The sequence below is a fragment of the Rhipicephalus microplus genome, chromosome 1, assembly GCF_043290135.1.
Source record: "Rhipicephalus microplus isolate Deutch F79 chromosome 1, USDA_Rmic, whole genome shotgun sequence".
Taxonomy (NCBI): Eukaryota; Metazoa; Arthropoda; class Arachnida; order Ixodida; family Ixodidae; genus Rhipicephalus; species Rhipicephalus microplus.
Genome location: NC_134700.1, coordinates 268,272,251 through 268,294,212, shown reverse-complemented (window position 1 = coordinate 268,294,212; position 21,962 = coordinate 268,272,251). Strand labels below are relative to the sequence as shown.

The following is a 21,962-nucleotide window of genomic DNA, read 5'->3' as shown; positions in this document are numbered from 1 at the left end:
ATGTAAGTTGGAGCCCACGTTCGACCGGCACAACCAGAATCTATGATCGAAACAACAGCACTCGTGTACATTCTAAACACTATACTGCGGGAAATTTGAATCGATTCGGTTGAGTGCTGCAGAAGTGAAGTATGAACTTGTTTGTGTCCTATTAACATGTCCCGTTAGTTCGCGCTGCCAATATTACTGTAGGTGACGGAAAGCAGATATTAGGCAGGTTCAACAGCAGTCACCCTGTCTGTTCGTTTTGGGTCCATGCGTTAACTTTATCCGCTGTTTACTGTCACTTTGAATCCCCAAGTATACCAGTGAGCCAGCTTACCATGATATGAAATCCAACCTCTACCTAAACTCGTTTGTCCCAATGACCAGCGTGCAGTGGAATCGCCTTCCAGCCTCCATCGTCTCCATCAGCGACGCTGCGCATTTCAGGTCCACTGTCAGCAATCACTTTTTGTAAACACCCCGCTGTTGTCTTTTTTCTTGATTGTTTAATATTGTACCCCTCCTCTCTGTAACGCCTTACGGCATTGAGAGTAAATAAATGAAATGAAATGAAATGAAAAAAGTTTAGTTAACAATATACGATGGTGTGCTTTCGTAAACGCATCGACTGACAATCAATTTCGTCGGTATGATTTGGAGGAGAAGTTCGTGAATGCTTATTATAGCTACTGCTCTTCCATTGACGTACAAAATAAAAAACTCACAAAGATTGAAAAGTTGGAGGCGCAGGGCACAACCTAAAGCGAGTAACCTATGTCTTCCCCGGAAAATGTTTTATGTAATATAGGCGCTAAAATCTTCCGTCGGAGCAGGCTCCGTTCTTCTATCGTCATACGGGGCCGAGTTTCGCTGCCCCCGTTGCAAGTGCGCAACGTTACATTGACATCCGAAATGGTTAACAGCGGTTCGGAGGAGCGTAATGTAATGAGTGAGAAATACCAAACGGATGAGGCAGATGAATCTTGCAGACAGAGAACAAAAAACAATAGAAACGGGTTGGCTAAACAGAGAAATCACGGGTAGCCAATCAGCGTCGTCTGCGGAACCCCTCTCGGGGAAATGCATGGGCTATGTCTAAGCGCCCACGCTGGCACGACGCACGGCTCTTCTCATGCAATGTTGGCCGCTTCGCTCAATCGGCGTACTTGCTATTCCTGTTTATCCTTCCAGTTTTCTATCTAATCCCTTCGGGCCAATCGTTGCGACACAAGCACAGCGCGTAGGTTGCCCAACGTCGGTGCCGTATAGAGGAACCCATTGTACCAAAAGGGTGACCCGACATCACCTCACTTCCTGTTCTCTGCTGCGCCAACATCGCCCACCATGGACGTGTCCATTAACGAAACTCTCTTCTGGGCAGTGCAAGGAGATACTGAGTGAACGTAAAGAATGAGTCTTTTTATGGTGTTTATTTTTTCCTCTCTGATTTCGATAATCATCGCGGGGGCAGCCACTCATCCGCACAGGCGAACGCCATCACCTCAAGAAGATTTGCGAGCACTGGCGTGTTGTCCGTACGCGGTGTGATAGAAGTGCAGAACAATAAACCACAATTAATCTACTGCCGAGGTTTCGAACTCTTATATTGCGATAATTTTCAGTTGTCCTGTGGACAATGCGGATACCAACAGCATCGGATTGGCAATACTTTTGTAATAATTTCTGCAGGCTAACACTTCTAGATCATTTTCCAAAATAACACATCCATTTGGGCACTCAGATCAATAATAAAATATTTGGAGCCACTAGCATTTAGCAAAGTGTTTTTTTTTTTTTTGTCTCAATGATAAATTTCTCTGTGTTCAAGAAAACGTGCCTAGAGGTAGTCCTGGTGTAGTGGCCCCAAACGAAAGAAAAAGATACTTAGTCCTGTTAGTCCCAGGCCGATGTTTGAAAGAAGTGGTGTTATTTTACCCCGAAACCATAAAACGCCAATATGCTATAAAGATGTGACTAATCATTATCTGCTGAATATATGTCAGACTTGAGCACGCAATCCCTTATTTATTTATTTTGGGGGGGGGGGGCTACCTCTCCAATGCTGATGATGGTTATGCTCATATAATGACGATGACTGTGAATTGATTGATTGATTTGTGGGGTTTAACGTCCCAAAACCACCATTTGATTATGAGAGACGCCGTAGTGGAGGGCTCCGGAAATTTCGACCACCTGGGGTTCTTTAACGTGCACCCAAATCTGAGCACACGTGCCTACAACTTTTCCGCCTCCATCGGAAATGCAGCCGCTGCAGCTGGGATTCGATCCCCCTACCTGCGGGTCAGCAGCCGAGTACCTTGGCCACTAGACCACCACGGCGGGGCAACGATGACTGTGAAGACTAGATGAGGAAATAAAGACGCTATGCATTCTGACTACATTCTTTTCAATGAATCACTATTACAAAACTAACATACAAAATCACGCTGCATTCCGACGTGCAATCATTCGCAAAAGACAGGAGTAGATAATGGCGTAGGGTCAGGCTCAAAATAGCGTTACTGACACGGCAAAACGTGCGTCGGTGGTTTAATCCACATAGTTTCCTAATATACACTGGAGGGAACTCTGGCACTAGTGTCTGTGGGAGCTGCAATGCACGGCGCTTCAGCGAGCATGGGAATGATGAGTAGTACACACATTTGTCTAATCTTCGTACTTCCGGCCTGCTTTTGGCTCCGTGTGTGTTTGCGTGGCTTTGAGCTGTTTTCTCGCGAAACGAAAATAATCAGCAAATGTTCAGCGGTTGCGCTTCCCACCTTCTTTTTTTTTTAGACTTATCTTTCTAAATCAGGTCACGAAGTTCAAAAGGGTGGAATCTTTCCCTCAAAACAAAACCGAAACACGGCAATAAACGAAGCCGCAAGTACGATTCACCGCCCGCAAGTACGAAGACAAGGCAAATGTGTGTACTACCCATCATTCCCATGGTCACTGAACGATCGCAGCGACAGAGTCCCATCTAGTTAATTTTAGGAAACTATGATTTAATCATGGCTTCACGTTCCCAAACGACGATATGGTCATGGGGCGCACCATAGTGGAGGGCTCCCGAAATTTCGACCACCTGTTGTTCTTTCACGAGCACTAGCATTGCACAGTACACGAGACTCTAGCATTGCACCACCATCAAAACGAGACCAGTACGACCAGGATGGAACCTGCAAAACTCGGGTGAGGAGAAGACCACTGTAACCACGTGCATGGCGGTCGTCATATGTTCGATACATAGATCAGGCCAAACGGTTGTTCCTCTGAAGAACAAACGAAGTGTTAACCAGAAAATCCTGTGATGTGGCTGCCGTTTACGATTTTACTACTTGTATATGTCATACAAGTTCGAGTCTTCCAAATATTGTTCTCAACAAATGTGAAGATGACGATGGGTTGAACCGTCAGGAGCACATATGCATTGCTTGTTGGGAAGGTAGGTCAAAGATGATACATGCATACTAGGTATACAGAGTTCACTGGCAAGGAAGCACGACCTGCTCAATCCTGGTGTACCTATCTTGACGACTGCTTAACTTGACGCGCGTGTGTTCGTTATCGTCAGGCAAATGTATTCATATTCGCAAAGTTCTCTGCGAAGCGTGTACGAAAATATTTTCATTTCTCGTTATATACGTGTGTGCACTTTTTTAGTGTTCAGCTTCGCTTCCAATTGGTTGCGTTATTATTACTATTATTATTATTATTACTAATATTACTATTACTATTATTATTATTATTATTATTATTATTATTATTATTATTATTATTATTATTATTATTATTATTATTATTATTATTATTATTATTATTATTATTATTATTATTATTATTATCATTATCATTATCATTATCATTATTATTATCATTATCATTATCATTATTATCATTATCATTATTATTATTATTATTATTATTATTATTATTATTATTATTATTATTATTATTATTATTATTATTATTAGTCAGAAATGAATTCGAGCGCAGCTGTTTCTTCGCAGTGGCAGCTTCTATTAGCACAAAACACTTGTCTGCGAACATTCTTATTTTCACCATCTCGGGACATCGGCTAATCTATTACAACTCGGTACGAAAATAAGGGAATATTCCTGAAGAACACCTGAAGTGACCAATAGTTCACACACGGAGTTCACACTTACACACTCTCTGTGGTTTCACAATAGTCGATTAATAGTTATGTTTTGAAAACCAGTATTTGGAAGGCCAGTGTTTGGAAGACCAGTAGGTTTGAAGGCGAGTCCTTTTTTTATAAACAATGTTTCTGTTCAGCTAAAAGGCACCGAATCTTACTCCTTTTTCAGTGGAGTTTGCGCTCCAAACGAGTCAATTGAAGTCTTGTAAGTTGCGTTAAAAAAAGTCCTTTGATGTGAAGCTGTTGTTTTTCATGCTATGATCAGTGTTTTTCTGCATATTGTTGCAGTATTCCAGTAATTCCGGTACGTTGTGTCTTCAGCTGTTTTCCACAGACTGCCATCAAGCTAAAGTATATTACACTAGTTAAATCATTCCATGAACTCTCGTACGCCACCTACATTGTGTCATAGTTCAAAGAGTACACCACTTGCCACTGAATAGCGGGATAGTTTGCACTTTAACTGCTAAACTCATTTAGGGGTTTCTACATAAAGCTTTGAACGTGGTCAAGTTCTTCATTAACAAAATATCAAAAAGATGACTGCCTGTTTTCTAAAATTTGTGATTAACTAGCGTAACCATATATCAACGCTTATTTTTGCAGATAACACAGACATTCTCCACCGATTCAGGATGACGACCTGCTGAACTTCCAGAAATTCAAGAGCACGAATTCAAAGGTGAAGATCTCATTTCACTTGCGTGAGACACTTTGTGTTATTCATAAGTTTCAGGCTGATTTCCAGTTATAGCCTTGATAAACAGCAAGTTAATGTAACTTGTAACTTTCATGTAACTGTAACATGTAACTTTCACGCACGGCCACCTATACTTAATCACGTATATTTTTGTATTCTATCCGTCTGATCTTTGTAACGGCAGGAATGATTACAACAGATTTTTCTCTATGTCCCAGCAACTACAACAGTAATTTTTTATTGAAAAAAAATCAATTGTCACATCCGGCTTACACTGCTGCGGCTTGGATATGCTACGCGCAAGTGATTCCATCATCAAAAAACACGTGGCTTCTCCTTTCGCGTTGACCGCCCCTTGTGTCCACATTCCGCAGAACTTTTTCTTCGGCTCTAAGCAGCCATTCTTTCATCTTAAGACAGCGCCCACACACGAACACAAAAAAAATAAGGAAGGAACTGACGGCAAGATGACCAAATCGCCAAAATAGTGCCTTTACTGAGCCATTCCTTTCGTCCCTTTTCAGACTGACAGTGGCCTTCATTCGCTTGTATACTCCCAATATCGGCTAGTCGAAGATATTCAACCTGTGATGACCGCGCGCCGCCTATACTGCCCCACTCAGAGAATCGTTCCGGAAGGCATCAGTCCCGGGCCGTCAGTTCGGAGCGCATCACAATGCAAAGGGCGACGATAAAGACGTCAACTTGCAACCCCCCTGCGACAAAGCGGTACACCTTCATTGACGCCACCGTGGCCGAACCGACGAAACACGAGACGAGCGGGTCAGCCTTCTTAAACAACGGCTGCTGGCGGACCAAGCCGAATCTGTTTAGCAGTCGGTGCCTCCCGCTTTTCGCAACCTCTCCGCGCGTCCCGAGAACACCTTTCTTTTCGAGCCTCCGTCTCCATAGAAGCTTCGAGTGAAAAGGGCCGCGTTGGAACATGGGCCGCCGCCTCTGTGACCGCGTAGCCCACATCGGAAGCGTAGAGTAACTTTTGCAGGGTCACTAGGACTCGAGACAATGAGCACCGCGATACGTTTATGTCTACCCGCGTGCTCCATTGACGGATGCGCCTCGCTGCGCCCGCTGCGAGCGAAGGCGGATGCGAAAAGGAGAATACGGGCGAGGACGCTTCGCGTTCCGGTCCCGTATACGCGTTCGAGCACTGCCAGTGTCGCGGAGCTGTTTCGAGTCCGCCGCGGTGCGAGATTCCCAACAGGCCGACGCAGCTCTTCGATGAGCACTCGTGCGCATCGGCCTGTTGGGAATTTCGCACCGCGGCGAACTCGAAACAGCTCCGCGACACTCGCAGTGCTCGAACGCGTATACAAGGCCGGCAAGCGAAGCGTCCCCAATCGGATTCTCCAGGCCGATGCAGCTTTTCAATGAACACGGAGGTGGAACTCGAATAGAAAGGGTTAGCCAACCGCGAATAAACTCGCGCGGATCGTACTAATTTCGTAGCAAAACATCCAGTTAGGCTCGGTGTTATTGGTTCATTTGAAATGCGAAAAAAGGATGCACCACGAGAAACATAGAGAGAGAAAAAAAGAAGAGAAAAACGACGCAGGCGTAAATTCGCTACTGGAAGCTTATTTTAACAGCGACTGCTTATACGGCTTACACATTAAGCACGCGGTAATGTTTCTCTCGATCAAAAACAGAGTGACTTTCCACACTATAGACAAAATGTGATGATAAGCAGATAGGCTTAGCTGCCTCATCAAACGCGAAAAATATACTTATGCAAAAAAGAAATAATCACGTGATGCCGTCACCGTGTGACGTCATCATAGCGTCACAAATCTTCAAAATACCGGTGATACCAATGAAGCCAGCATGGCTTCCCAACGTGTGTAGTCACACGAGGACGCTATCTCAAGACATCGCCGGTTGGTGAAAGGTGCATCGGCCAATCACGAAGGCAATGCAAAACCATGTGAGGCGCAGGAATTTTGCAGTCCCTTCGATCTTAGAGGCTATGCATAACCATGCACGAAGCTTTTGGAAGGGGTCAGAGGAGAATCGATACATCAACCGGGAGTAAAAAGAAGATGCCTTTCGCCTTCGAGTCGTCTTAATAAGGGACCCCGTGAGTTTTTAACACGGAAGTGTTTTATGCCGGGGTACACCACGGCTTCTCTGACGTACTTCCGTCACGGATATGAAGTCGTTAAACATATACTAACAGGTTGCAAAAAAAAAAACGAGAAGGGAAAGTTTTATCACAGCCCATCGAACCAGTGACCTCTCAATCCGCAGCACGCGTTTCTCTTTCAGAGCATGTTCAAGTTTGCTCTGGTGCAAATTTCCGGCCGACAGATGCATCTTTTCCATAAACACCCACTTAGAACTCAAGTAGAGAGGAAATAATTAGTCCGGAGTGATTAAACTCACCCGAATTGTACAATAGTATCTAAGGTTTAGCGCCCTAAAACCACGATATGATTATAAGGAATGCCAGGGCTTTGTGCACTTCCACCAACTGTGGGTTCCTTACCTTGTACCAAAATCTAATCACATGGCCTCAAGGGTTTTCGCCTCCTCTTAAAATGCGGCCGCCGCAGCCGGGATGTCGCCCGAATTGAACTGATATTTGTTGTGTACGCACGTTAAGATGAACTCCTACTCGTAAAGTCCAAGCCACGCTTGCCTAGAGCGGTATGAGCGCGTGCCTGTGGATGCTGGCGCTTTTTGTACCTGAAACATCGCGTTAGCTACAAGCTTACGTTTATGCTTGGGTTATAGCTGAACGACCGAACGCGACTGTGTTTGTTATCATTACGGCGTCAGTTTCGACATATCTTTGCGAAAAACTGTGGCAGAAGTAGCCCTATTGACCGTTCTGAATTAGTAGGATTCCGACTGTACTCGTTGTACCATACATGAACATGTTATTTACAGTTGAGCAGGACGAATGGCATGTACAGAAACAATAAACGCAGCCTGTTTCGTGCTGTGGGTATTGCACCTTTATTTCGTTTCTTGGTTAGGTGTTGTATGTGAGTAAATATTATATGAAATGAAGTTTACACAGGCCCTGCTCGTGATAGAAAAAAAAAACGCAAAGCTTGCACGGAGTGCCCAGCACTTTCACAGCGAGAGCTGGAAGAGTGACCTTTCAGAGCCTCTTCTAAACACTTATTGGGTAACTACTGCAAGCACACTTTCTGGGTACCCGCCACGCCATAAATACTCATAATTTCTGTGTAGTAGGCCGGCATTCACTACGCTATCCTTCGTCATTCTTCGCAGAAGCGTAGTATCCGCTACACACTTGCTGGGAAGTTTGTGCAGTTTTTTTTTTTCATGCAGTGGCTGACGACGATGGAGAGTTATGCCTGAAGTGGGTGTGCACCACAGTTAATAAACAATCAAAAACAAGCTTTTGTAATGGGTTGGATCGTTGAATGACCAATGTTTTTCCGTACTTCGCATTGTGTGACGACTGCTTGTTCCTATGATGTTCTAAAACGCTTTATTATTCATATTTGCTCGATTCCTTTCCCGACATCAAGCCTGCCTAAGGCCAGTGTTGAAATGAGTTGTAAGCGCCGGCGTGGCTCAGGTGTAGAATACTGGGCTGGCACGCAGCGGAACCGGGTTTAAATCCTATTGTAGCCTTAGTGTTTTTTTTTGTTTACTTGCGATATTGCACACTGGTGGTGGTGGACAACTAAGGCGCCGCAGGTAGCCTGTGTTCTGATCTAATATTGGCTTTCGCTGTAAGACAAAATAATGGGAAATACTGAGAGCGACAACACCAGCACTTTCACTCACATGGGCTATACGAAATAAGGTTAAAAAAATCAAATTTCATTCTTGGCAGTGAAAGGCACTTCTGCGTCAGGACATAAAATATCAATCCTTTTAGCCACTTTCTTAACCTTTTTTTTTTTCGCGCATTGGAGAGAGCATTTTCTTTCTGATGCTAGAGTTGTACACGCTCATATGAAGTTTCAATAGTAGAAGGCCTGTTTCTGTGAGGTTAAGAAAAAAAATATGAAAAGAAGAGCCATCGTCATTCAAGTACGAGTCTGCTTGCTTTACATGACGCTGGCTCCTGCGCGTACCGCAAGCTGTAATATCTGTGAGTTCGGCACATTTTCGTAGTAGCTTATTTTACGCGATAGCATTAAAGAGCTCTTTTCGCGGAAATGCCGTTGTCGATGTCTGCGTCATCGCTTGTGAAGGAAAGATCGGTGTTGTCCATGAACTAAAACTCCAGAAACATGCACATAAAGTAGATAATAAAGGTGTTTGGTTTGTGATAAAGTAAAACTCAGCCGTTCCACGTGGCCAGCAGCCGTTCTATCACAGAGCCACACTATTGCTCGAAAGTGCTTGGATAAAAACAAAAGACTAGAGTTGAACCCATTCATAACGATGACGGTGATCATGATACGTCGGGTTTAACGTCCCGAAACCACCATATGATTACGAGAGACGCCATAGTGGAGGACTCCGGAAATTTCGACCACCTGGGGCTCTTTAACGTGCACCCAAATCAGAACACGCGGGCCTACAACATTTCCGCCTCCATCGGGAATGCAGCCGCCACAGCCGGGATTCGATCTTTCAACCTGCGGGTCAACAGCCGCGTACCTTAGTCACTTGACCACCGTGGCAAGGCACTCATAACGACACTGGTTTTAACAATACTTCGGTTGTAACGATGAGGAGCTGCTGCACCGCGAACATTTGTATTGTTTTCTATAGTGAAATAAGCCGCTTACAGCGATGCCCGCATGCTGTGTAATCGATTATAACGAAGAATTCTGGCTGTTTGGTGTCCATACTTAGAGGTAATGTACCATGAAATGCTTGAAAAGAAAGTAGAAAACGGCAATTTACATGGCGTTGAACACCCACCCACAACACCGGTGTCCCTCAGCGTCCCTTCGGAGTCACAATATGCTGCACCTCATATTGCCGTGGCACTGCGACAAAGCTAACCTTAAAAATCCACACTGTGCCGGAGTGCAACGAGTGGAAGTTTTTAAAGGCTCAATCACTAGGCATACTTTATAAGCAACAGCAGCAGAAACATCAACAAGAAGGTCAAAAGCTGCGTAAGCTGACGTGTTTCCTTGTGGAGGCAGAGTGGGTATCTCGCTGATCCACGAACGGAAGATTCACGGCAAAGGGGACACTTCTTCAGCTGTATGTAGTATAGGCATTCCAGCATAGTTCGAATCAGCTAATGTTACGCACACAGAAGTTTGCTTCTTTGCAGCATGGTTGAGGCATCCTACGAGAGCAGAATCCAGGTTAGAATTTGAGAAGGCAGCAAGCACGGGGCTCGATTACGCTATTACCTTCTACTCGCGAAGGCGTAGCGCGAACGTCATTCAGGGTGGCTTTTTTTTTTCTTGTATGCTACCAAGGCAAATTAAACTAATTGACAGTTTAAAAACTGTTTTGCCTGTTTTACACTTTGCGCAACAACACTCAAGACAGAATATTAATCTGTGTCAAAAATAAATAAATAAATAAACTGCGGCATCTGGACTAAATCAATCAATATCCGCCAATAACCTTAGAAGGTGAGAATATATTCAGCAGAATAATGAAGCAAGTGTGCGTCAATAAGCAGGCTTTACTCCCTGCATATGTAGGAGGAAAGGCAATCCACGGGCAGAAAGTGGCAGACGGGGATATATGGATCGTCGTTGCACAAGCCGTCTTCATTACAGTGTTGTGTTAGGCTGTTAAGGTTAGTAGTTTTTTTTTTCTACGCCCACAAAACATGCATTGAGTCACACAATTCCCTTAGCTAGATGAAACTCACATTCTCTGTCAGTGCAACGCTCTGATGCTTCGGATCACTTCTGTAGGAAGTTCTCAAGAATTTCTCGTTCAATACGTTAGAAAACAATGGAGAGTAAACGTCATGGTTTGCAACGAGAGTGCCGCGCAAGAATGGTTTTTCGATGCCAAGATGCCGAAAGATGCAAGAAAGTTCGACTCTCCGTAAAGGGTCTGACGCTGCGGTTAGCTCGAGGCCACAGCTGCAAACGAAAAGAAAAAAAAAAGAAATGGAGGCACCACTCATCACATACTGATCGTGCCTCGATGGTATAGATATGCGCAGCGAGTATATGTGAAACTTCATGCCATGCGCAAAACCGTCTGCACGCCTGTAAGTGGAGGGCGGCCCAAACACTTCCACTTCCGCTCGGCGAAGTGCTCAATAATCGCAAGCGGGCGGGGTTTTCGCCTCGCTGATCGGCGTTCACTTCGGCGTGAGCTGAGTTCCGTTGCTTGTGCGCCGTTATTGCGTCAACCACAGCCGCGCACTTGATGTTGCCGCCGCAGCAGCAGCAGTGGTACGTATAAGCAGAGCAACCACGGCCATCTCGAGACGGCCTAGGCTTCACGCTCTGCGACGTGGAAGTCGTTTCCATGGTTTTCGCTATTGCCACGTCGAATGCATGGACGAATGGTCTAGCGTTTCTTTTCCTTTTATACCATTTGTTTACGCAGCAGAATAACAACGAAACGTATGTGACAGTGATAGCCACGTGCCGACAATGCATGCCACTGAATGCTCACGCTATACCGCATGTTGAAAGCAGTCACAGATTTGCGGGAAAATAGGGTACAGATGGTTATCCACTATAGCAATCACTCACTTGCCAGAGGTCGCTGTGTAACATAAGTACCGCGCCAATGTCACCGACACTGGGGTGTTATTTAATGAACGAGAAGACTATAAACACAACGCGGGCACATTCTTCGTCCTTCGTGGTTTTGTGTCAATAGGCACATTTGCACCTCGATGCGTTGAGATAACCTGAATGTGGCAGCAAGTAAAAAAGAAGAAGAAGAAGAAACAGACTGAAAATCCCGTCCCAGGTGTAGTCAGGAGACATCATAAATCTTCAGATCTTCCTTTTCTAAATTCAGCGATGTTAAGCGAGGTGAAGTTAACGAGTTTAGTATGACTAGACAGATTGGACATCAATGATCACGAAAGGCTGTCATGAATGTCATCTACTCGGACATAATCTATGCACCGCTTGAAGCGCGTTTTTGTGCTACATTATGTTTTGAAAGTGTCGATGATCCCCCCCATGGTAAGATATTTGCATATTTGGTCAACCCTGCGGAGAGGGCGCATGGCCCCAGTGAACTTCGGGCACAGTTACTCAAGCGGAGCACGAAAAGTACGCAGGAGGCCTCATTCACGACGTCGCCCCACCGTGGTGGTCTATAGTGGATAAGGTATTCGGCTGCTGACCCGCAGGTCGTGGGATCGAATCCCGGCTGCGGCGGCTGCATTTCCGATGGAGGCGGAAATGTTGTAGGCCTGTGAACTCAGATTTGGGTGCACGTTAAAGAACCCCAGGGGGTCGAAATTTCCGGAGCCCTCCACTACGGCGTCTCTCATAATCGTATGGTGGTTTTGGGACGTTAAACCCCACATATCAATCATTCATTCACGGCGTGCACTGTTGGCGAATGTTGAAATGAAAAGAAAAGAGTGCTGTAACCATTTTTTCCGCCCTCCTCTTGCAGCTCGGAACGTTGTTCTACGCGTAACAAAGTCGCGAACAAGTGGATTCGCCTGGCGAAACCATTACACCCCGGGATGCAGGAAAATAATGTCGTAACGCACGAACAAAAGCGTCCACCACTGACGCGATGCTGGAGTGCATCCACGATAGCATACATCTCTCCGTTGGGCAGAGCAGTGGTTGGAGAGGATATCATTATGAGACATTAATTGAAGCGTCAACCTTAATATACAATCTAGCCTCCTACTTATCGCTAAGCCAAGGTTGAAGTGGGACGAAAAGGAAAGACAAAGATAGAGAGAGAAAGCGAACGTGATGAAGGGGATCGCTTTTAGGGCCAAACTCACTTCTCGTACTTCGATGATCTTCACATCCGGATGTGCGAGCAGCAGGCGCTTCGCGATAATACGATAGCATCAAGCCATCAGCATCTCATACTTGATGCTCTCTATCACATAAAAAGGTACAGTAAAAGTTCCGGGAGCACTGAGGATGTTACTTTCTTTCTCTTTTTTTTTACATCATAACAAACACTTATATAACAATTGATTAATAAAACGTCTAACCGATGACGATAAGAGTAATCATGAACGTTCGGGTTTAACGTCCCAAAACCACGGTATGACAATGAAGGGCCCCTCATATTGGAGGGCTCCGGAAATTTTCAACATCTAGGGTTCTTCAACGTGCATCTAAATCTAAGTACACATCAAGCCCCTAGCATTTTCGCCTCCATCGAAAATGCGGCCATCGCGGCCGCGATTCTATCCTTCAACCTACGGGTCAGCTGTCGAGTGCCTCAACTACTAGGCCACTGGGGTGGGTAGTAACGGCGATGAATCCAGAGGGCGACATTATCATCATTGAAAAGCTGAATAATCACAAGCCAGGCTTCATCACAAAAACACAGAAAGTGAGAGCTTAATTTTGGAAAATTAACACGTTGAATATAATTTGCAAGAGAAAACAGGAGAGTTCTGAATTCCTAATTTCTTCTCCGTTGGGATCACCTTGAGTTTGACCCTTCAAAAAGTTCGTCTCAGGTGCGCTAGAACTCCTATCCTGAATGCGTCACAGAAATTGGGCAAGCCCAAGTACTCCCCTCTAGCCCACTGTAAATGAAGAAAGGACCACACGGGTGGCAAACACTAATTGATATTTATGAACAGGCGTAACCAGTCATTGAGTAAGACTTGAGTAAACCATCGAGATCGACCACGTGATAAACACCGAGTGCACACGACTAAGTTTCGAGTATTAACCATGAGTACAGAGTTTCTGGATAGGGATCTCTTAGCTGTAGTTCGGTAGCTAGTGATGCTTTGTTGCAATACTAACGTGGCGCAAGTGTCAGCAATTATAAGGTGTCCCAAGCAATGAGCTGCATAACGCGAGCCGAAATGGGCGTGGGTATGCCTCGAGTCATATAACAGCGCACTTCCGGAACGCTGTGGTCGGCCCACGCAGGCTCCTACCTACCTTGTTATCATGAAGGATACAATAACTGCACCTCGTCTCTGGTTCCCATCAGCGGACGAGCCTTGCCTAAGCTTCCTGCAGCCTTCGTTAAGCTCCGGACACGCTCGCTGACATCAGCATCAGCGACCAGAGATGAGCAGCAAAGCGACAGAGACTAAAATGGTCTCACCTTCGCCTGTGGCTCATGAATATACAATAGCGCCAGGAATTTTTTTTTTCGTCTGAGCCTTAATTGGCGGACAAAAGTGGCAGTGGCTGCAGCACTTGCGATAAGTTAACTCTTAACCACATGCCCGGAGAAGATTACCACGAAAATTATTCACTCCTTTGTAGTAATCATATAACTCGAGTGAACGCCGTCGAAATTTGCATTAATTTCTGCGACGTGCGTCCTTTCCGGTAAAAGCAAGCGGATAATAGACAATGTGCACGTTAGGATATCGGCATCATAGCCATGTACATCGCTCGGTTTTACGTCATTTTTGTCATAAACTCGTTCGCGGCTAGCCTCACTTCTGACCAGATGCACAAGTGCATAAAAGTGAGAAGACTGCACACTAAAAGGACTTCCCGGAATATTGCGGTTCTGAAAGGTGACGACGGAAATTTGCGTGAGCACAATGGTAGCGATATTGCTCTTTTTGTATAGAGTTAACAGTAGTTTCTGTCACACGTGTCCTGACGCGTCATTGCAATCAAAACAATAGGATAACGGACATATGATAGACCACTTTCTAAGAATCACAAGCAGAGGTAGCTTTATTAAATTATATCTTTAATAATATTACGCTGCTTACTGCTGGACATACTCAAGAAGTATATTGATCGAACGTGCCAGCAAAACAAAAAAATATATTGCTTTACACTTTCAGATCGACGCTTGTAACTTGGGCAGCCTAATAACTTTAACGCCAGCCGATTCAACTTCTTTTGATTAACAAAATGCAATGCTGAATAACATAGCACCAGTTGCACGGTGACTTAAAGTGGGAAATGCTGAGTAAACGCTGAGGAAGAAATTCATCACTTGAATCCCGATAGTCGTTTTTCTATGCCCTTTGTTTAACAAAAACAAATAGGCGTGACAGAAACTCCTAACACAAAAAGTTGTGGCTTCTATCTGCTTTTTGACGGTACAGAGAAATACACCTGCCAATAAATCTTCACAAGCATCACACGTTCATTCAACGGCACGTTCATCCAGCATCGCCGGCACAACTGAAACATCGTTCGCCACTGTGCTAAGACCTATTTCTAAGGAAGAACATGATACAAGGTATACGACTGAAGGAGAAAGACACTTCTCGCTCGACATATGCACACTCGGTCTTCTTGAAGCACAATGGCGCCAACATGGCAAACGCCTACAAGGGACCACGTATTCGGACAGGGTGATTCTCTGTCACTCAATGGCAGCCAGAAATATTTAAAAAAAAACTTATTTGAACTTATGGGGGTCGTCTTGGTTATTTTCTGGTTATCTCTTGGTTGTCTGTTCTCACAATGTTTCAGAACTGCAGACTCGACACGAGGTATGTACCTAGAAGGGCGCTTTGTTTGGGAGCAAAACGTATAAGTGCGAGGGCGCCTTACTTCGACGTGCTCGACATTTAACTCGCGCAGCCCACAGCCTACTTTCGTATTCGCGCCACACCGCAACTTTTTTTTTTCACCCCTTACTTCTTGATACTCTGAGCTCCCTCCTCGGGCGATTTTTACCATGCATTTTGTGTTTCCTTTTTATTTTAGTTGCGTGTGTGTGCGTGTGTGCGAGGTCGCCTTTTTTGTCTTGAAGCCTTCGTATGGGAAGGCTCCTTTCCGCTTCCTCAAAGTTATCCCTGAGTTTCGAAATGCACACGTGCACAGCTATTGTGACTTCACTTTGCACGCGAAGGGGTCTACAAGTAAAACTAAAAGCAATGCGCACGTAGGAGACGGAGTAAAAAAAACGAACGCCTAAGCTTTGAAAACCTTCGAGTGTCAACAGTATCGTAGGCAGTGTCAGCAGTAACTTCCTGCGTCTTCTTGCCAATCGGCAGATTTTTTGTTGCAGTGAATTCGGTTTGCTCTCCTTCACGCTTGAGTACTTTTGCCACTGTAATCACGTCGAATGATTAAGAATAGGAGGGAGATTCATAGCGCCACCTACAACAAAACTTTCATGTATCACAGCACGTCCGGCGTCTGCCCCTTACACACTGCTTCCTCATGACGTATGCGTCTTCTTTTTAGGTTTTAAGGCTGTCACGATGATCAATGATAATCAGCCCCCGTGATTCCGGCTCGACGTTACGCGAGTTCAGATAGGGAGCCCAACTACCAGACGGTCTGCCAAGCGTATAGGCAGTCGAGCTGTTTAAGCATTGACTGAAAAACCTCGTGTTTCCTGGCAACTACCTAGCAACACGAGTTGTCGCCTAACAACAGCCTCGTGTTGCCTAGCAGTTCCTTCTTAGTTCAGCTTGAAAACCGCTTAAACTGTATTTTCACGATGGACGGGATTGCGCAGGAATCAATCACGTGACGTGCGACGTCATTCGAATCTCTGCTGCGCGCATTCACACGACGGACAAGAATTCATGCTACAAGCGAGGATTTCGGCATTAATCCCCGAAGATTCCAGTCGGGAACGCGGTAATAACTGGCGTATGGTAATGTTGTACGGAATCAGCAGGCTCGATTCGCAATTCGATTCGGCGCGTGAATGCAGCTTTACATGACCACGAAACTAATCGCGACAGACCTCCCACGACACCTAGAGACATTGATCCACCAACTTAGATTGGAAGTAGCATACACAAACAGCTTCCTGCACAAGATACACCGATCCAACTCACCGGAATGCCATTGTGGTCATGTAGAAGAAAATGTTCGCCATATTCTTTTGGAGTGCGTTATATACGCGAATGAAAGAGAAAAATTAAAGAACAAATTAGCAAGTTTGGACAGACGGCCCCTCACAATAAAGAAACTACTTGGACCATGGCCTGAGATGCATCTCCAAAAAAAGGCAATAATCTTCCTGACAGACTTTTTAGTGGAGACCGGACTGGACAAGCGCCTATGACTGACAGCCAGAGATAGGTATTATGTAAAGTGTGGTCATGTATATACTGACATTAGAGTAGTAAAGTGTGCGTGTAAGTAGTTTATGACTGTGTGAACTGCGTGAAGAAAACTGTGTATTGGCATATTTGAAATGGTTTCAGTGTGCTATTATGTTTTTTTTTTCTTTTTTCTTTCTTTTCCGTATTGTTAATTTTTGCGTACCGTTCTGTATGATTATTTTATTTTTCGCTGCAGAACTTTGTGATATGGAGTAGCCGAGGCAATAGGCACCTCAACCTCTCCACAGCAAAACAGTTAAAACAGAACAGAACAGAACAGAAACAAATCACGTGCGCCACGCCACGGTGATCTAGTGGCTAAGGTGCTCGGCTGCTGATCCGCAGGTCACGGGATCGAATCCCGGCTGCGGCAGCTGCATCTCCTATGGAGGCGTAAATGTTGTAGGCCGTGTGCTCATATTTGGGTGCACGTTAAATAAACCCAGGTGGTCGAAATTTCCGGAGCCCTCCACTACGGCGTCTCTCATAGTGAAACGGCGGTTTTGGGACGTTAAACCACACATATAAATCAATCAACTAATCATGTGACCAAAATCACGTGACGTCAAGTAGCAATTAGTCACTTGTCACGTTCCCATTACAACCCCGTAGAACCCAGCCACGTGAGATGTTCGCACCAAAACCTTGTAACAACAGGTCGTGCGACATGTTCCCGCCAAAAGAACTGAAGCTCTACGTCGAATAGCTAGCTCCCTGTTGGTTGCAGCTTTGCCAAACTTCAATGCAAGCTGCTCACCAATAATTATTTTAGTTATATCATTTACACGTACGAGGCAGCCCCATTGTACGGGATAGCATCGCAAAAAAAAAATGTTCCTCGAAGGAACTGTGCGTGAACGGTGGAAAAGTTCGGTTGGCAAAAATTAATTTTGTCCCTTAACTACACGTGTTCTTTTATTGGCCAGATGTTACTTTGATCATTTAAATACGCTCCATGAGCCCCGTTTCTCAGAATCCCACGTGTACCGAGGCCATTGTAAAACTGTGTCAAGCCAAAGATATAACAATAGTGTCGTTAGTACAGACGTAACAAGTCACTTTCACATTACAAGCTACTACGATCGTGCTATGTGGGTGCTTGGCATCACAGGTCTGTGATGAAGATATGAGACCATGTAAATGCAATGACGCAGACGTGGCGCATTGAGTAGAAGATAATAGTGGGGATATGCGTACCCAGTGTGACACTGTATCCTATGCAATTTTTCTCACTTCGTAAAAATGCATGATACGTTTTGCTGATGTACGTCCTTGTCATGAAAATACTTTCCTCCGCATTTCTCAGTTATGGTACGAGGCACATGAAAGGGCGGGAATTGCGTAACTTTTCGTTGCAATAACGTTTTGTATCGATAGTACGCCGCCAAGGCGGGACAGAAAGACCCCAAAGACCGCGAAAACACATGCCACTACATGCAGACGCACGGTCACGTACAGAATCGTGCGCACGTATGACCAGGTGACAGTACAGACGCGCCGACAGCGCAAGAGTGATGACCCAACCGATCGCCATCCATATTCATTACAGCCGCAAGAAACAAGAACGGCAACAACCGCTATGTGGGCACGCCTATCCGTAGACGTAAGAGAACAATCGAGACGAGGCGACGGCTACGCATGTTTCAAGGTTGGCTGCGAGCGGGTGGAACATTCCTTGCGCGGCGCCACTCTCCGCGGCGCGGTTTCTTTGGTCTCGGTGAGCGCATGCTTCCCAAAAGGAGTCGGTCGCGCCGGCATAACGGCCACCTCAATGGCCGCCCTTGTTCACCGCTGTTCTACTTACGAAGCCTTAGAGAGAAAAAAAAGAAACTAGAGGAGCGTATGTGGCACCAAAGTAAGGCGCTTCCTCGTGTTTCTCGCTGCTCTTCTATACAGGGCCAGCATCGTCATAACCCGTTTTCTCGCTGCTTCTGTTTTCCTCTCTGAGAGAATTTCTTTCACTCGAGTGTTACATCTGCGCAGACTGCGAGCGGTGATGAATCGGCCAAGATGCCAAACGCACGGCTTGCCATCTAACCCCTACGAGTATCTCTCGCATTCTTCCCTTTTGCTACGAAACACAAGAATGGGGGCTCCGGCAATCGTACAAAACGAAAAAGAGAACAGATCGTTTTCTCACCATCCTGTCCCCACTGTCTTCCCATGCAGTGGCTCGTCAGCCACTATGGTCTTCTTCCCATAGAAAACTTGCTGTGGAATGAGCCAGACAGACTAGCGCAGTGCGGTTACCCTATTTTGTGGATGCCAACTCACTAGCAGCTACGAGTACCGTTACAGTACATCTTTCATCCATACAAGAAAAAAAATGAGAGAAAGAAATGTTTTTCACCGGTAAAAAAAAAAGTTCCATTGTAGTCCTCCGCTATCAGCTCGTTGGCCTGGCACCCGCCCTTTTCACCGTAACGGCCTCGTCTTTTCTTCTTTTACCTTCCCCGACATGCTTACGCGGTGTGCCATTGCGCAGGAGTTATAGCAATGCTTCGGGTAAGAGGACTGCATCATGCGCGTTCTCAATCTTGCAGTTTCTTATTTTGAGCGTTGTTCTCGCCGCAAGCGGAGGCGGTGCACACGCACCGCAGGAGAGCGCACGCCTCCGTGTACGAGCGTGGTCCGCGGCGGCCAACTGCGCACCATCGTGGGAGTTGAGCGGCCATAGCGACAGACAAGGGGTGCGTTGCCCATCGGCGAAGCTCCTTCGTGGAATCCCCCGTAGAGCCCCGCTCCTCGGCTAGTCTTTATCGAGGCACCACACACGTGCACTCTCCAGTTTCGCCCGGATTAACTGCCGCCAACGGGCCGGGATTAGCCACGGCAGCAAATCTCAAGGTTAGTGGCTTCGAATTTCTCGAGACATTGCGATGATTTTGTTGTTGTTGTTTCGCGTCCGTTCGTTTCGTCAGCTCGCTCTTCATATGCACGTGATGTTACGAGAGAAAACAAGGGTCCTTGAGCCTCAAGCAAGGAGCGCGGACTTATCTCGCCGCCTTTTGCATCGGATCAGTTCTTAGAGGATGGAAAGCTTTACTCTCGAAACGACACTCGCCTGACATGATGCGAGCCAATCGGTGCCTGAGAATGGCTCGTCATACGTTTGTTTTCTGGTAACTATTGGGCATGTTTTCTTCGACCAGTGTCTCTGTTTCATACCAGTTAATAGCTGCGCGTTTAGGACAAAAACAGCGTTGAAACTTTATTGTATGCGCATAAGACCCCATTCCCGATGACCGGTGGCCATACTTCGCAGCATGAATCTGTAGGGATTAAAGGAGCACGCTGAGATTTCAGCTGGAGTTTGTGTCCTCGCGACTGAAAGAACGTGAGACTTGTTCCAGGCACGCATTTATGTCGCTAATTTGAACGCGTCGTATGATACTTTTGAAGCGTTGAAAAGTTCGTAGAAATGTGAGCTTGAGCAAGTTGTTAGGCGTGCATCTTGCTTGATACAGTGCGCACGAGACGACAATGAATGGATTTATTATTGATTGATATGTGTGGTTTAACGTCCCAAAACCACCATATGATTATGAGAGACGCCGTAGTGTAGAGATCCGGAAATTCCGACCACCTGGGATTATTTAACGTGCACCCAAATCTGAGCACACAGGCCTACAACATTTCCGCCTCTATCGGAAATGCAGCCACCGCTGCCGGTATTTAATCCCGCTACGTGCGAGTCAGCATCCGGGTACTTTAGCCACTACACCACCACAGCGGGCGAGACGACGATGAAGAACAAAAAGAAACACAGACAGGCACTGTCTTATAACTAAAATTTATTTTGGAAAAAATGACATATATATAGGTGAAGTGCAACGTAACAGAAAATACAAAAAAACAACCCCAAGCAGCAAATCATCCAAACACACCAAAGGCAAGAAACAACACAGATAAAGATATACATTGGTATCATCTTCTGCAGGTGCTGCCAAGATACATAACCTCTGCGTCGCTCGGGGAAAGAGACGGCATGCTGACACACTTTTCGTTTTTCCATCGAATGAGGAAGGCATCAATCACTTCTCTTGCTACCTGATTTTCATGATGCGACCGAATGATTTTGTTGTCGAAGACGGGTGCGCCGCTGCATTCGTGGCGATGAGAGGAGAGAGAGTGCCGTTTTGTCTCCGATAATGAGCGTTCGTATTCCCGAAGACGAATGTTGACGCATATTCCGCGTTGGCCAATGTGTAAGTTTTACAACATGACAATGAAATTAGATATACAATGCCCTCCTTGAATGCTGGATTTTGGAAGCTGTGGTATATTCCACAGATTCCAGGAACACTTTTATTGCTTTTGCTTTGCTTGGCAATGCTTTTTGCACTTTTGCACCCGTGAACACAAGCTTATCAGTCGACAAAAAAAAACGTCAACACCATGACGTTTGGCTACAATTTTTAAACTGTGTGCCAATCGGTCAGTATACAGTATGCCCAGGTACTTTATTGCTCTAGTGGTCCGTTCACCATTCCCAGCCTGCGTTCCACTTGTTGTAATATGTTTGCGCATATTCTCGCACGCTTTGGCAATGGCGTGCTAAAGACAACCCGCTTTCATAAATCTAACAAATTGTTACGTCTTGCACTCAACGCTTGGCCTTGTCTCGAGAAAGCCGATGAGAGTGGCGTCTCTAGGCAGAACAAGTCGCTGCATGTCAGTGACAACCTGCAGCAATTCTCAAAGAGCGCAACGTCACTTTCAGTCGAGCAACGTTGCAGTGCTGAATTCTGTGAATTGAAGGACGAAATTCGAGTAGAGGAGCGTTTGTCAATGCGGGAGTTAAACTTATTTCATTTCATTTCATTTCATTTGTTAGTACCATCGAAACCAAAGGCATTACAGAGAAGAGTGAGCAAAGAATATAGGTAAAAGCAGACAAGAAAGGCAGCAAACAATCAGTAAAATACAAGTTCTTCGGCTCCTATTCATACAATGTAAGCTAATGTTTCGATCTGTTGATGGTCTTCAATGGCGGCGATGCT

General features: G+C 45.5%; 1 protein-coding gene across 2 annotated transcripts in view; it reads left to right on the top strand.

Annotated features, from left to right (window-relative positions):
* LOC119164805 (uncharacterized) overlaps window positions 1-21,962 on the top strand; it is a 127,154-nt gene that overhangs the window by 46,870 nt on the left and 58,322 nt on the right. The window contains exon 2 of one of the 2 annotated variants that reach the window (XM_075894287.1): window positions 4,757-4,832. The gene's annotated coding sequence lies outside the window, so the exon portion shown is untranslated. Of the gene's footprint in view, window positions 1-4,756; window positions 4,833-19,554; window positions 19,807-21,962 lie in introns of those variants that run through there. The other variant, XM_075894291.1, reaches the window with a different exon arrangement.